Genomic DNA, 12,295 nt, shown 5'->3' on the forward strand with positions numbered 1-12,295 from the left:
AAAAGGCGCCTAGGCGTGGGTCGAAACATTTAATAACAATCAATTCTATAGATATTTCAGGAGTGATTATAAATGTTCTGCCTTATTTCAATGTTATATCATTGGAAAAAATGGAACAAAATAGAAAATAGGTATTGAGTTGATATGAACAATGTGAAGTGGGGGTAAGTGTGTAGAAGGGTTGAACCACCTTGTTTCTAGTCATGGGGACAATTGAACTACATGTTCAATTACATACTTTATTCGAAATTGTGGAGTAAGTGTAATTTTAATCGCCATGTATGACGAGAAATGCTGAATAAGCTCCAAAGAACAACATGAAAAATTAAAATTTTCTCAGTTCTAACATTACCATAAATATGGTTTCTCACTAGATTTTACTGAGCACTTACCCCACTCCACATTACTACCTTCTCATGAAGATCATAAACGACGAGATCCGAGGCTAGACTTAATGAAAGGTATCGTAAGCTTATGTCGAAACTTAATCTTATTTATCTTTTACGTGAATATTTGAATCATATGCTGTAGATATGGATTTCTGAATTCTACGTAGACGCTATTATTTTTCTTCGCTTCGAGAACTGATTTTCATTATTGAAATTAAAGTAAGGAAAAAAAACTGAAAGTGTCAACCAAGTGGCTGTATTATCAAAAAACGAATTAATTCAGATGCATAACATCCGCACATAATTAAATCAACAAATGTTACGATCTCAATCGAACACACTGCCATCGCTCGAAATTTTCATTTCGTCCACAAAGAGTAGATGCTGACCATGGTCTCGGTCTTATTTGACCCATAGATGTATAATACTAACCTAGATGGCGAACCTGTCAAAATTTTTGAGGCAAACAGACGCCATTTGCAGTTTGGGATAGTTTCTGTTTTGATGTGGTAGCGTGGTATTATATTTACACATTGAACTCTATGTTCAATGTATTTACATATATTTACATTTTCAATATTTTTCACACAGATCGGAAATATTCTTCATTTGAGATTGGTCAATATTTCGATTTTCAGAATTCGTTTTTCATAACTTTTAAAATTCGACTGAATTGCGCATGTTCGTCCCGCATAATTCTATAATATCTTTATAGTTCATCCCAAACTACAAATGGCGGCCAAATGCCTCACATCGTTCTTCGTTAACGGATATGAAGTTCGACGTCCAGTTGGTATTATAGGTCCATGATTTGACCTCGTCAGGGCAACAGAGAGAGAGAGAGAGGGAGAGAGAAGCGGGAACCAACCCAATTCAATTTCCTAACTCTCAGAGCGCAGATAGCAGTATGCATCTATATGCTTAATGGTGGTATTCTGCTTTCATCTACAAGCCAATCTGTGACTTCTCATAAGCTTACAGGAAAATTGCAATTCTGGACGGTTTTTAGTGGACTGTAACTTACAGGAATCCGTAACTATTTAGGATAAGTAGTTCAAAAGTTACACTTTCAATGAGATAGTGACAGAAACATTTCCAGAATTGCATTATTCTGTGCTTCTGTCAATCAAAAACTTACAGATCGATCGTACGCTACAGATTCGTAACGTACGAATGAAAAGCAGAATACAACCATTAATCCCATATCGCAGATATCGTATATTACGATTATTAAGCAAAGGAAAAAGCGCGGAAAGGTTCGAATCATGGCAGTAACCGATCTGCCTCGGACATGGAAAATGATGAATGGATCACGCCTTCAGAGTAAGGTAGGTGAATAATAAACGGAAGAGGCATAACATCCGGAGATAATTGAATACCTGTTTTACTCAAATTAATTGTTATTCTTCTTTGCACTTGTTCATCCTACTGATGAGGGCCAAAAGCCCGGTTAATATTTTTTAGAGAGGACTTCGCATTGAACTCTGAACACGTTCAGGGGAGTTCAATGGGGCTACGACGAGGGCTACGATCGTTAACTGATGCAGGTGAAGAAGAATTCAATGATTGGCTTGAAAAACTTGGTAGGGGTACCATCAACGAGACAGGGACCGATCAATCTAATGATTTCGTTTGTCTACCAGATAGTTGTTCAACATCAAATATTGTAAGGGATATATACGGACGAATCGGCGACCTCACAACCGAACAATTAGTATCGCGAGTAATACTTTGTCCAAGGAATGAACATTGTAATTCGCTGAATGACAGAATTCTTGAAACGTTTCCACACTCATCATTATTTCAAGCAGTGATCCCGTTGCTTCGGAAGAAGAAGATGAGATAGCTAACTTCCAGGAAGAATATCTCAATAGCGCAACACCAAGTGAAATGCCCCGCCATAAACTTCACCTCAAAGTCGGCGTACTAATTATACTTCTTAGAAATTTATCTTTGGCTGACGGATTGATCAATGGTACCCGTCTGTTGGTGTTGGCTGTAACTTCTTTTGACAGATAAAATTATCACCGGTCGATTTTCAGGAAGATCAGTTCTCATGCCTAGAATGGATCTGACATCTTCCGACAAAAATATTCCGTATGTTCTGAAAAGAAGACAATTTCCGGTCAAGGTATGCTTTGCTCTCACTATCAATATGGCACAGGGGCAAACTTCCGATAAAGTAGGTATTTATCTTGCAACTCCAGTTTTTTTCTCACGGACAACTTTACGTCGCATTTTCAAGGGTTCGCAATTGAAGTGCCGTAAAAGTTGAACTGATAAGAACAGGACGAGAGGGTAAATCAGTAAAAAAAGCAGAGAAAAATGTAACCACGAATATAGTTTTAGCGCCATTCTAAATTCTTATCAGTATTTCATACAATCCTATTCAATTTGATTCCATCACACAAGAATAAATACAAATATTTCAAATCATTTTTAGCACTTCTTCCAGAATTGATTTCCAATTTTCGAGAATATCTATTTCAGCTCTTCATAGTGTTCCCTTTCGTACAAAACTCCTTTCTTCATCTCTTGCTATATCAGGTTGTTGTGTGAATTGAAATTTTTCGAATATATCTCTAGGAAAGGGGAACGTAGAGGCAGATTAGGACAAATCCTTATGTATGTGAATGTAATGTTATATATAATTATATATATATATATGTGAATCGGTCTTTTCGGGGACATTTCAGAGCATGAATTGGTCCATTCGGGGACATTTGGCCCATTTGAGGACGGTCCTCAAATTGCCGATGCAAGGATTGGCTCTTTTGGGGACGGTCCTCAAATGGAAAAAAACGAAAAAATGGAAAGATATAATTTGTTTTTCTATAATATGGACCTATGTTTTTCTGAATGATTCTTGACGAGTGTGAACTTAGCATACCTTTTCGAGGTTTCCAGTGGCTCACTGAAATTTGTTCATTATTAATGAGAACCAGCCTAGGTTCTCATTAATAATGAACAAAGAGTTCTCAGATTCGCTTGGATTTCTATTAAACAATGAAAACGAGGGTTAATTATAGGAATGATTTGGAAAAGTAATCACAATAACAAACTTTCTATGCAGAACATTTATATCAAATTGATTGATTGAAGAGAATTTCATTAACTTTCCCTAGAATGCGGGATAAGTTTCCAACCTTTAATTTTCAAAATTCAATATCTCTAGAACACTACAATGAGATTGGGCTAGTAAAAAAATTATATTGATGTGAACGTTCGCTGAATGTAATGGGATCCAGGGGATGAATTTCCATCGCCCAATTTTCAAAAATTGATATCTTCGAATTAATCAACTTCGCATAATGAGACTGGGCATGTAGAATTGTTATATGATTGTGAACATTCGCTGGAAATTTCTTTAACTTGAGGATCCAAGCGGTGCAGTTCCATCCCCTAATTTTCAAATTTCAATATGTCGGGAACGTTAGAAAAAAAATGATTTCAACTTTCGTTCATTGAATGCAGTGCCCAGTTTTTTCATTCATAATCAGATTACTCCTTGAATTCTACGCAAAGTTTCAAGGGCGCAAATCAGCGCAAACTAACCTATCAAAATTCAACACAATTTTTTTTCGAAAATCAAATTTTCAATTCCTCGAATCATTCATATCAGTTAGTTTGTAGAAAAGTACGTTAGTACGTTTTTCATTTTGGGCTTACTGCTGTTTTTAATTATAGTCCTATATATTTTAGACACATTGCAGTTTGAAAAAAATAAAGCAGAAAAATCAAAGACATTAGTAGTTCTATATGAATTAAGAAGCAACACTCGCATAATCATTTCATAAAATTATGTTACACAAATCTATTCAAACTTGGGTATGCATTCACAGTAAGCCTAAAAATGCGGTAATATTTTGTTCTGGCAACACTGAACAAAGCGCACCAGCAAAGGGATGAGTAATTGATGCAAGAAGGAACCGAGATCTGAATTCCAGTAGCAGGTAGAAAAAGCGAACGCTCGCTTCTTTGAAGTTGACCCGATACTTATTGGAACAATATTATTATGTTTCCTATTCGACGTCATGAACAAGACATTGGATTTATTCTTATCAGGTTGAAAATGAATTCTGAATTTATATAGGCATGAATGAAATGGAACTTGTCTAGATTTCAATCTCCTATCATGAAGTTATAAGAAATGGGTGTTTTTTGGGTGAATCATACCTATAACAGTCGATAAGACTAAGAAATTATTTTTCCACTAATGAACATTTTTTTATCAATCATATAAATTATCGTCATCCAAACTGCTAGTATCAAAATTCATTAAAAAACGACTCGAAGTCATGAAATGAACCACTTTAAGTTAATTGAAATTTCAACAATTTTGTATGTTTCAAGAGGAAAACCTTAGATAAACAATTGGAATTTTATAGTTAACCTTTGCTATAGATAGTCATGTTCAGATACATAAATCTTGTGCTTCAAGCAAAACGAAAAATGTTGAATTCATTGAAGATATTTTTTAGCATTTCAAAATACCCGTTTGAAGTTTCAAATGAACAGGAAATCTTATCTTATTCAAGAAATAAAACTAATGCCAGAATATTAGTTCCAGCCCAAATCTAGTCGTAATGGATATAATTGAAAATAAACAATTCCAATGTTGAATTGAAAAAATTTAGTTTCATTTTATGTAAATTGAATTTTTACTACCTCCTTAAACTATCAGGCATATACCTTAGGTTTAATTGGCAGTTTCTATGAAGAATATAATTTTTCTATATTATTTTGTATTTTCTAGAATAAATGAATTGAAAAAAAATTGTCCAATTTGGTTATCAAAAGCGGTAATTTTGGATATCAGAAAAATTTCAAATGGAACGAATTTAACTCTTGTTCCGATATTTTGGCATATTTTTCAATTGAACACCTAAAAAATGATTTGAAAATTTCAACCTCTTATACATGGTGTCCCAAGTTCGAGTGTCTATAAAACGTTTCTGGAGAACTGAACATATATTTTGAAATCTGAAAATTGGCATTATGATATTGTTCGAAATTCTTTACTAAGCTTAAATATTTTAAGAGACCACTTCAGGTTATACAGGGAGCGAAAATAAATTTGTTGAAATTTTTTTTTCGATATCTTCGTTTCTCATATGATTGAGTATTCAATTTTGAATAAAATTCCCTTAAAATCATTGTATCTTTTCGAATACTTTTCAAAATATCGAGAAAAAACTGAAAATAAAAGCCACATATTCGTAGTCAGTATTAGCTTCATTTTTCTTATTCTCAACAACCATAGCGTGAACCTTCCTCTTAACATCAAAGTTGTTTTTCTTCTCTGGGTGGTTTTTTGTTAATTAGTCCAGTAAAGGAAGGGATGAAATCACTTTTTTGCGGAAAGAGCTGCATTTTTGATATGTTGTTTGTTATGAAGAGAGAAACATATGGTCAAAAACGCAGGTGTCAAAATTTTCAGGATTATTGAAAAATTCGTGAAAATATAGAAAAAAATACGGTTTTCCTGAAATTTTCGCGAATGAGATTTTGTGGTCCCAGAACTACACAGGTGTCCCAATTTCGAGTGCCTATTAGACGTGGCTGTAGAACTGAATATAATTGAAATCTTAAAATTGGGATTATGATATTGTTCGAAATTCTCTAATGAGCTGAAATATTTTTGGAGCCCTAGCTAGTGAAAATAAATTTGTTCAAAAATATGTTTCAATTTTTTCCATTCTGATATGATTGAATATTATATTCAATTTTGAATACATTTATGTTAAAACCATTGTATTCATTCAAATAGTTTTCAAAATAACGAGAATAAACTGATAAAAAAGTCAAATATTCCTCGTCAGTATTAGGGTCAACATCCTGAGCGTAAACCGTTTTCATAACATTCAAGTAGAAGAATGTGGAAAGGTCATGCGTTTTTAGAATTTCAGAAATATCATCACAGGGTGTTTCAAATTTTGTGTCGAAAACTAAGATTTAAAATATGTCATAACTTCCCGTTTTTCAAATTAGAACCCTATTTTTTATGATTGCGTTGGATTCTGCAAAGAAGAATAATGATAATGATTTCTGATTTTTTTTCCATTTTTTTTATATTTTGTTCTTAATTCTTTTTTTAGAGTACGATCTTTATTTTTCTTTGCAGAATTCAACGTAATCATAAAAAATAGGATTCTAATTTGAAAAACAGAAATTATAACCAATATTCGATAACAGTTTTCGACACAAAATTTGAATCGCCGTGATGATATTCCTGGAATTCAAAAGATGCATGACCTTTCCACATTCTTCTACTCCGATGTTATGAGAATGGTTAACGCTCAGGATGTTGAAAATAGTAAGAATGAACATAATAGCGACTACGAATATTTGACTTATTCTCCAGTTTTTTCTCGATATTTTGAAAAGTCTTTGGAATGGATACAATAGCTCTAATAGAACTGTCCCTATTTAGAATTGAATACCCAATCATATCAGAAAGGAAAAAATAAAAAAAAATTTTTTTTGAACGAATTTATTTTCGCTCAGGCTTCAAAAAAATTCTAGCTCAGTAGAGAACTTTGAACAATATTTTCAAAGTTCGAATATGTCCAGTTCTCCAGAAATGTCTAATAGGCACTCGAACTTGGGACGCCCTGTATAGTTCTGGAATCAAAAAATTCCAAATGGATATTGCTCTCTGAATCGTGATGGGAAAACCTATAGATGAATCGCTACCAATAACTCATATAACTTAGGAATACGAATAGGAAAAAAATTGTATCCATCAATTCACCGGTGTGAACCTGGCGTACACGTTTCTTGGAGTTAGCGGCCAATTGGCCAGTTGCGTCGGATGTGAAATTAATAATATCGTAACTCCCGTTTCGCGAACAGCAGCTATTAGAAATTTATAGAGATTCTTCGGGAAGTCATTTCGGATGGTTTACCCTGATATCAATTGTTTTTTTCACCTGAAAGGGTCAAAACAAGGTGAAATCGAATATGAACAGCTCGCAGTGTTCCATATTTAACATCGAAATTCATCGAACACGACGGCCTCTATACATGAAATTTTCAGGGAACGTTTATTAGGTATCAATGAAGTACAGTTGTTAATTTTATGACCTATTCGCTATCAAAATGCATCGATGACGTTATCTTCTTCACATGAAACTCGCAAGGAACGTTGATTATGTGCTAATGAATTACTATTATTAATTTCGTGATCTTCGGAGGGGGCTGAGGGGTGGAAATCTCACCGCCTGCAACGCCGTATTCCTTTTCGCTATCAAAATTTATCGATGATGATGGCATCTACACAGATGGTTGTTCGTAAAAATGCTTTGTTAGAATTCCCAGCTTCCGACAAAGGTTCGATAAGGGCCTGAGCGGTCATAAACTCATCTGGTTTGTGCTTCATTCCAAATGCTACCGATTGCGAAAATGAGCAAATTGAGGTATTTCAGATAAAGCTGGTTCATGACCGTAACAAATTTTTACAATAATTTCACGACGTTTTTCTATGCTTAGGTTGATACCATATTGTAACTGTTTTTTATTACTCATCAAGTACCACCAACTCCTTGATAGCATAGGTAGTCCTTAAAACATTCGTTGACAATAGTTTGTAAGAATCGTTGCTTCGTACATAACTATGAGGTGAGATTCCACCCCTCAGCCTCTTCCGAAGATCATGAAATTAATAACTGTACTTCATAAGCACATAATAAACGTTCCCTGCGAGTTTCATGTGTAGAGGCCATCGTAATCGATGAATTTTGATAGCGAATAGAAATACGGCGTTGGGGACGGTGAGATTTCCACCCATCAGCCCCTTCCGAAGATTATGCAATTAATAACTGTACTTCATTGATACCTAATAAACGTTCCCTGAAAATTTCAAGTGTAGAGGTCATCGTCTTCGATGAATTTCGATGGGAAATATGGAATACTGCGAGCTGTTCATATTCGATTTTACCTTGTTTTGACCCTTTTAGGTGAAAAAACAATTGATATCGGGGTAAACCATCCGAAATGACTTCCCGAAGAATCTTGGGATGTAGAATAATATACAGCGATTGAGGTGCCTAAAAAATAAACTGTGTGAAGATTATGATTATGGTCAACTTGAGGAAAATAACTGTTTTTTTTTCAGATTGTACATTGTTAAAGCTTTGAATTCTCATATCCAACCTGAGGGGGGAGGGGGGATCATCATGAATTTTTGTCCAGGTCAGAAAAAATCGTAGATCCAGGCCTGCCAGAAACGTCTAATAGGATCTCGAACTTGGGACACCCTGTAGGTATAATCAACTTCCTCGAGAATAATCTCTGAATAATTGAACCAAAAAATGAAATTTCCCTGAGAAAAATATAACTTCCGATATAAGCGGACTTTCTAGAATGATCATTCTAGCTGAACAGAACTCATAATAAACAATTTTTCAATAGCCTAGATATGTCTAATAGACCCTTTTCGGTGGAACAACCTGTATACTCGATGAAACCAAAAATTTTATGGCTGTTATTATTGTGCAAGATGAGGAAGGTGAGCCGTGTCGACAAATAGGTTTTGCCCCATCTGGGTGACAACGAAAAACCAGATGTAAAATAATTTCTGGTAGCATATTTAAGAGCTGCACCAGCCTACACTTCCCCATTCTGTTTTTTGAACCTTTGAGTGCGCTTACACTGTGTTACAATTACTATTGAGTTTTTTCGGTTATTCAAATCATGTTTTGTTTAGTGAGATTTGAAGATGGTGTTCTATTCGTGGTGAAAAAAAAAATTAAGAATATCCAAAAATAAAATTTTTGCGAGATACGATGACGGGCATTTCTATCTATGCCATTTGCTGTATAGTCACGGTAAGTCTGCTCAGTCTTATTGAGAATTTTATATATTTCTTTATGATGATGTTATTTTATGTTTTGTAGATTATGAATCTTGAATTCGGAAGCATATAAAATGTAACCCTAATTTTTCGCCCACTCATTTGTTTTATTTTTTTGTCAACAGACAAAATAGCCGTTATCCAAGATATGCTTCAGCAATTATCATCTGATTGTCAAGTTTCCACGAGAACAGCTGAAAATCCCAACACCCTCGGTATGTAAAAAAAAATGTTTTGCATCAGAATCGTTTTCTTTTTTATGCTTTGCCACTTTTTAGTCATTATTGTTTTTATTGTAACCAACATTTATTCATTTCTCCTTTCACTTACTCATTCATAGATACGAGTACAGTTCAAAAAAATACCTCTGTTAGTCATATTTTAATATGATTTTATATTCAGGGAAAAATCTTTTGAAGTGTTATAATCTTTTTATTTGAATCCATTCAGATTCTTTCATTGCGAATTAATTATTCAAATCAATGTCACCGAGGAAGTGCTCATAATAAAATATTGGTCCGTGACTTTAAAACCATTATCGCAGAATAAACTGCAATTTTTTTTAATCCTTATAACTTTCTACTGAGTGCGCAACAATAATTGTATTTCATGTTTCTATAGAATTCAAATAACTTGTTCTGTTTTCAAAAGAATATTTGAGTCTGGGAAGAACTGAGGAAAAGTTATTTCGAAACTGTTATTAACTCACTCTTATTATTTTATCTTGAAGCCATATTCGCAACCCAAAGAAAGAGATATCTCTCGCGTAGAGTTAGTGAAAACTTAATGGAAAAAATTATGAAAGTTTATTGAATATTTAGTACTCAATTTCTTCTCATTTGTTCCGAAAATACTTTTTAAACTCCATCATAGTTTTTGGGTAATTAAGATTTCATGATTTGTTGCTGAGTGTGAAGTGAAAATTTTAATGCAAATTACTTTTTTGCTTTTCGTAAAGCTCGCCGAAGATTTTGAATTTTCAAACATTTTGCATATCTAACGTGGAAGTTATCGGGTTATTTGGTCAAATTTATAAGAATGATGTTAAAACCTCTTTATTGTCATATGACCTAGCTTACGGCGGATACTTCTGCCTTCTTCAGGGTTCTGAAAAACGGTAACAATAAGTAAAAAATTATTTTCACACAACCGAAATGAACTCACTACAATTTGTGAGTTAGCTCAATGTCAATACAATAATGGTGGCTCTCACAATATTGAGGATACATGAATGTAAGTCTCTTTCCAAAAGGTCGTTAATATAAGATTTTTTTTTCAAATTCAATTAAAATGTCTGCTGAAAAGTGACATACGGCAAACATGAACGAATCGCTACAATTTAAAATGACAATTGACTTGTAATGACAGATGGCCTGTCATTACGAATCTTTTTCTTCTCATTGTGATCTTTTATCAATTCAACCAGGAAACAATATAAATTGTTAATGCCGTTTTTTAGGACCCTGAAGAAGGTAGAATTATCCGCCGAAAGCTAGGTCATATGACAATAAAGAGGTTTTAACATTAGTGTTATAAATTTGAGCAAATAACCCGATAAATTTTGCATATCAATAACTGCAACGATCAATTTTACAGAACATCCAATAGGTAATGCTGATCGGGAGCAGGGTTCCGAAATTTCGTACGAGAATTTGTTCCCTGAAAATGTGGAACAGCCATTATCGAATGAATCTACGCATGATGGTCAGTCTTCTCTGATTAAATATTCTTCATCGATTGATAACAGTGATCTGTCAATACGGACGAAGATGAAGAATATCAACCCCCGATAGATAAAGAGGAAGATGAGGAGGATAAGACTTCAGACTTATCGAGTGACTTAAGTCATGAAATAACCGAAACCCTTCCTACTCAAAGAGATGATTCCTCAATGTTGGATATTTCAGTTGATGAAACTGTGGTCGGTGGAGCAATAAGGGATGCGAAAACAAAATTGGTGAAAGCCAGTGATTCCGGGACAAAAAAATACAGCTGTAAATATTGCAATAAGTTAGTAGCTAAATTAGTTCGTCATATCGAAACGGTGCATAAGGATGTAGAAGAGGTGAAAAAACTTTCTTTGATTAACAAAACCAAAAGAGAAAAGAATCTACCCTTGAGTGCAGCAGCACGCGAACGACTCGAGATGATAAAGAAAATAAGGGCGAAAGGAAACTTCGAGCACAATATGAAATGCTCAACCTACGACGAATTCATTCCTTGCAGACGACCCCGGCAAAATAAAGCACCTAAAACTGTGTCTGATTTTGCTGTATGTCCGCAGTGCAAAGAAACTTATTCAAAATCAACATTACACAAGCACTACAGAAGATGTACAGGACGATGCTCGAAGTATAATAAGAAAGTTCAAATGTTGAGTCGCCTAACAATGGGTGATATCCACGAAATGGCAGAGCCTCAGTTGAAAAAAATTATATGTCGAATGAGAGACGATGAAATTACGACTATAGTTCGATATGACGAATTAATAAGTCTGTTTGGGAATTTGGAAAGCTACAAATACCGACATTCCCAACATCACGGAAAGATGATAAGAGCTAAATTGCGTCGTCTTGGACGTTTGCTCCTGGAGTTGAGGAAGATGAATGAAAATATCAGAGATTTCTCCAATTTGTACGACCCCGCTAATTTCACCTGTTTCTTGAAGGCCGTCAACACACTTGGGAATTTCAATGAAGAAAGTGATCTCTTCGACTCTTCGATACTCCAGCGACAGCATCTGCATTGGGCATGCTCACCAAGGAACTGGGAGATATATGGATAGCACACTGCATCGAAAAAAAAAATCCAGATGCCAAACGAAATGCTGAAGAATTCCTGCATTTATATAATTTGGAATTTGGCAAGATTATAAATAAAACAGTTGCAGAGTCACAGACGGAATTGAGCATTAAGAAAAAAGTAATTCTTCCTTCGTTCAGTGACATTAAAATCTTACACAAATATCTGATGTGTAAGAGGAATAATGCATTGAACGAATTGAAAAAAAAATTTGATAAGATGGTTTGGAGGGACCTCTTGGAAGCCACTC

This window comes from Coccinella septempunctata, chromosome 7 (genome assembly GCF_907165205.1).
Source record: "Coccinella septempunctata chromosome 7, icCocSept1.1, whole genome shotgun sequence".
NCBI classification, from domain to species: Eukaryota; Metazoa; Arthropoda; class Insecta; order Coleoptera; family Coccinellidae; genus Coccinella; species Coccinella septempunctata.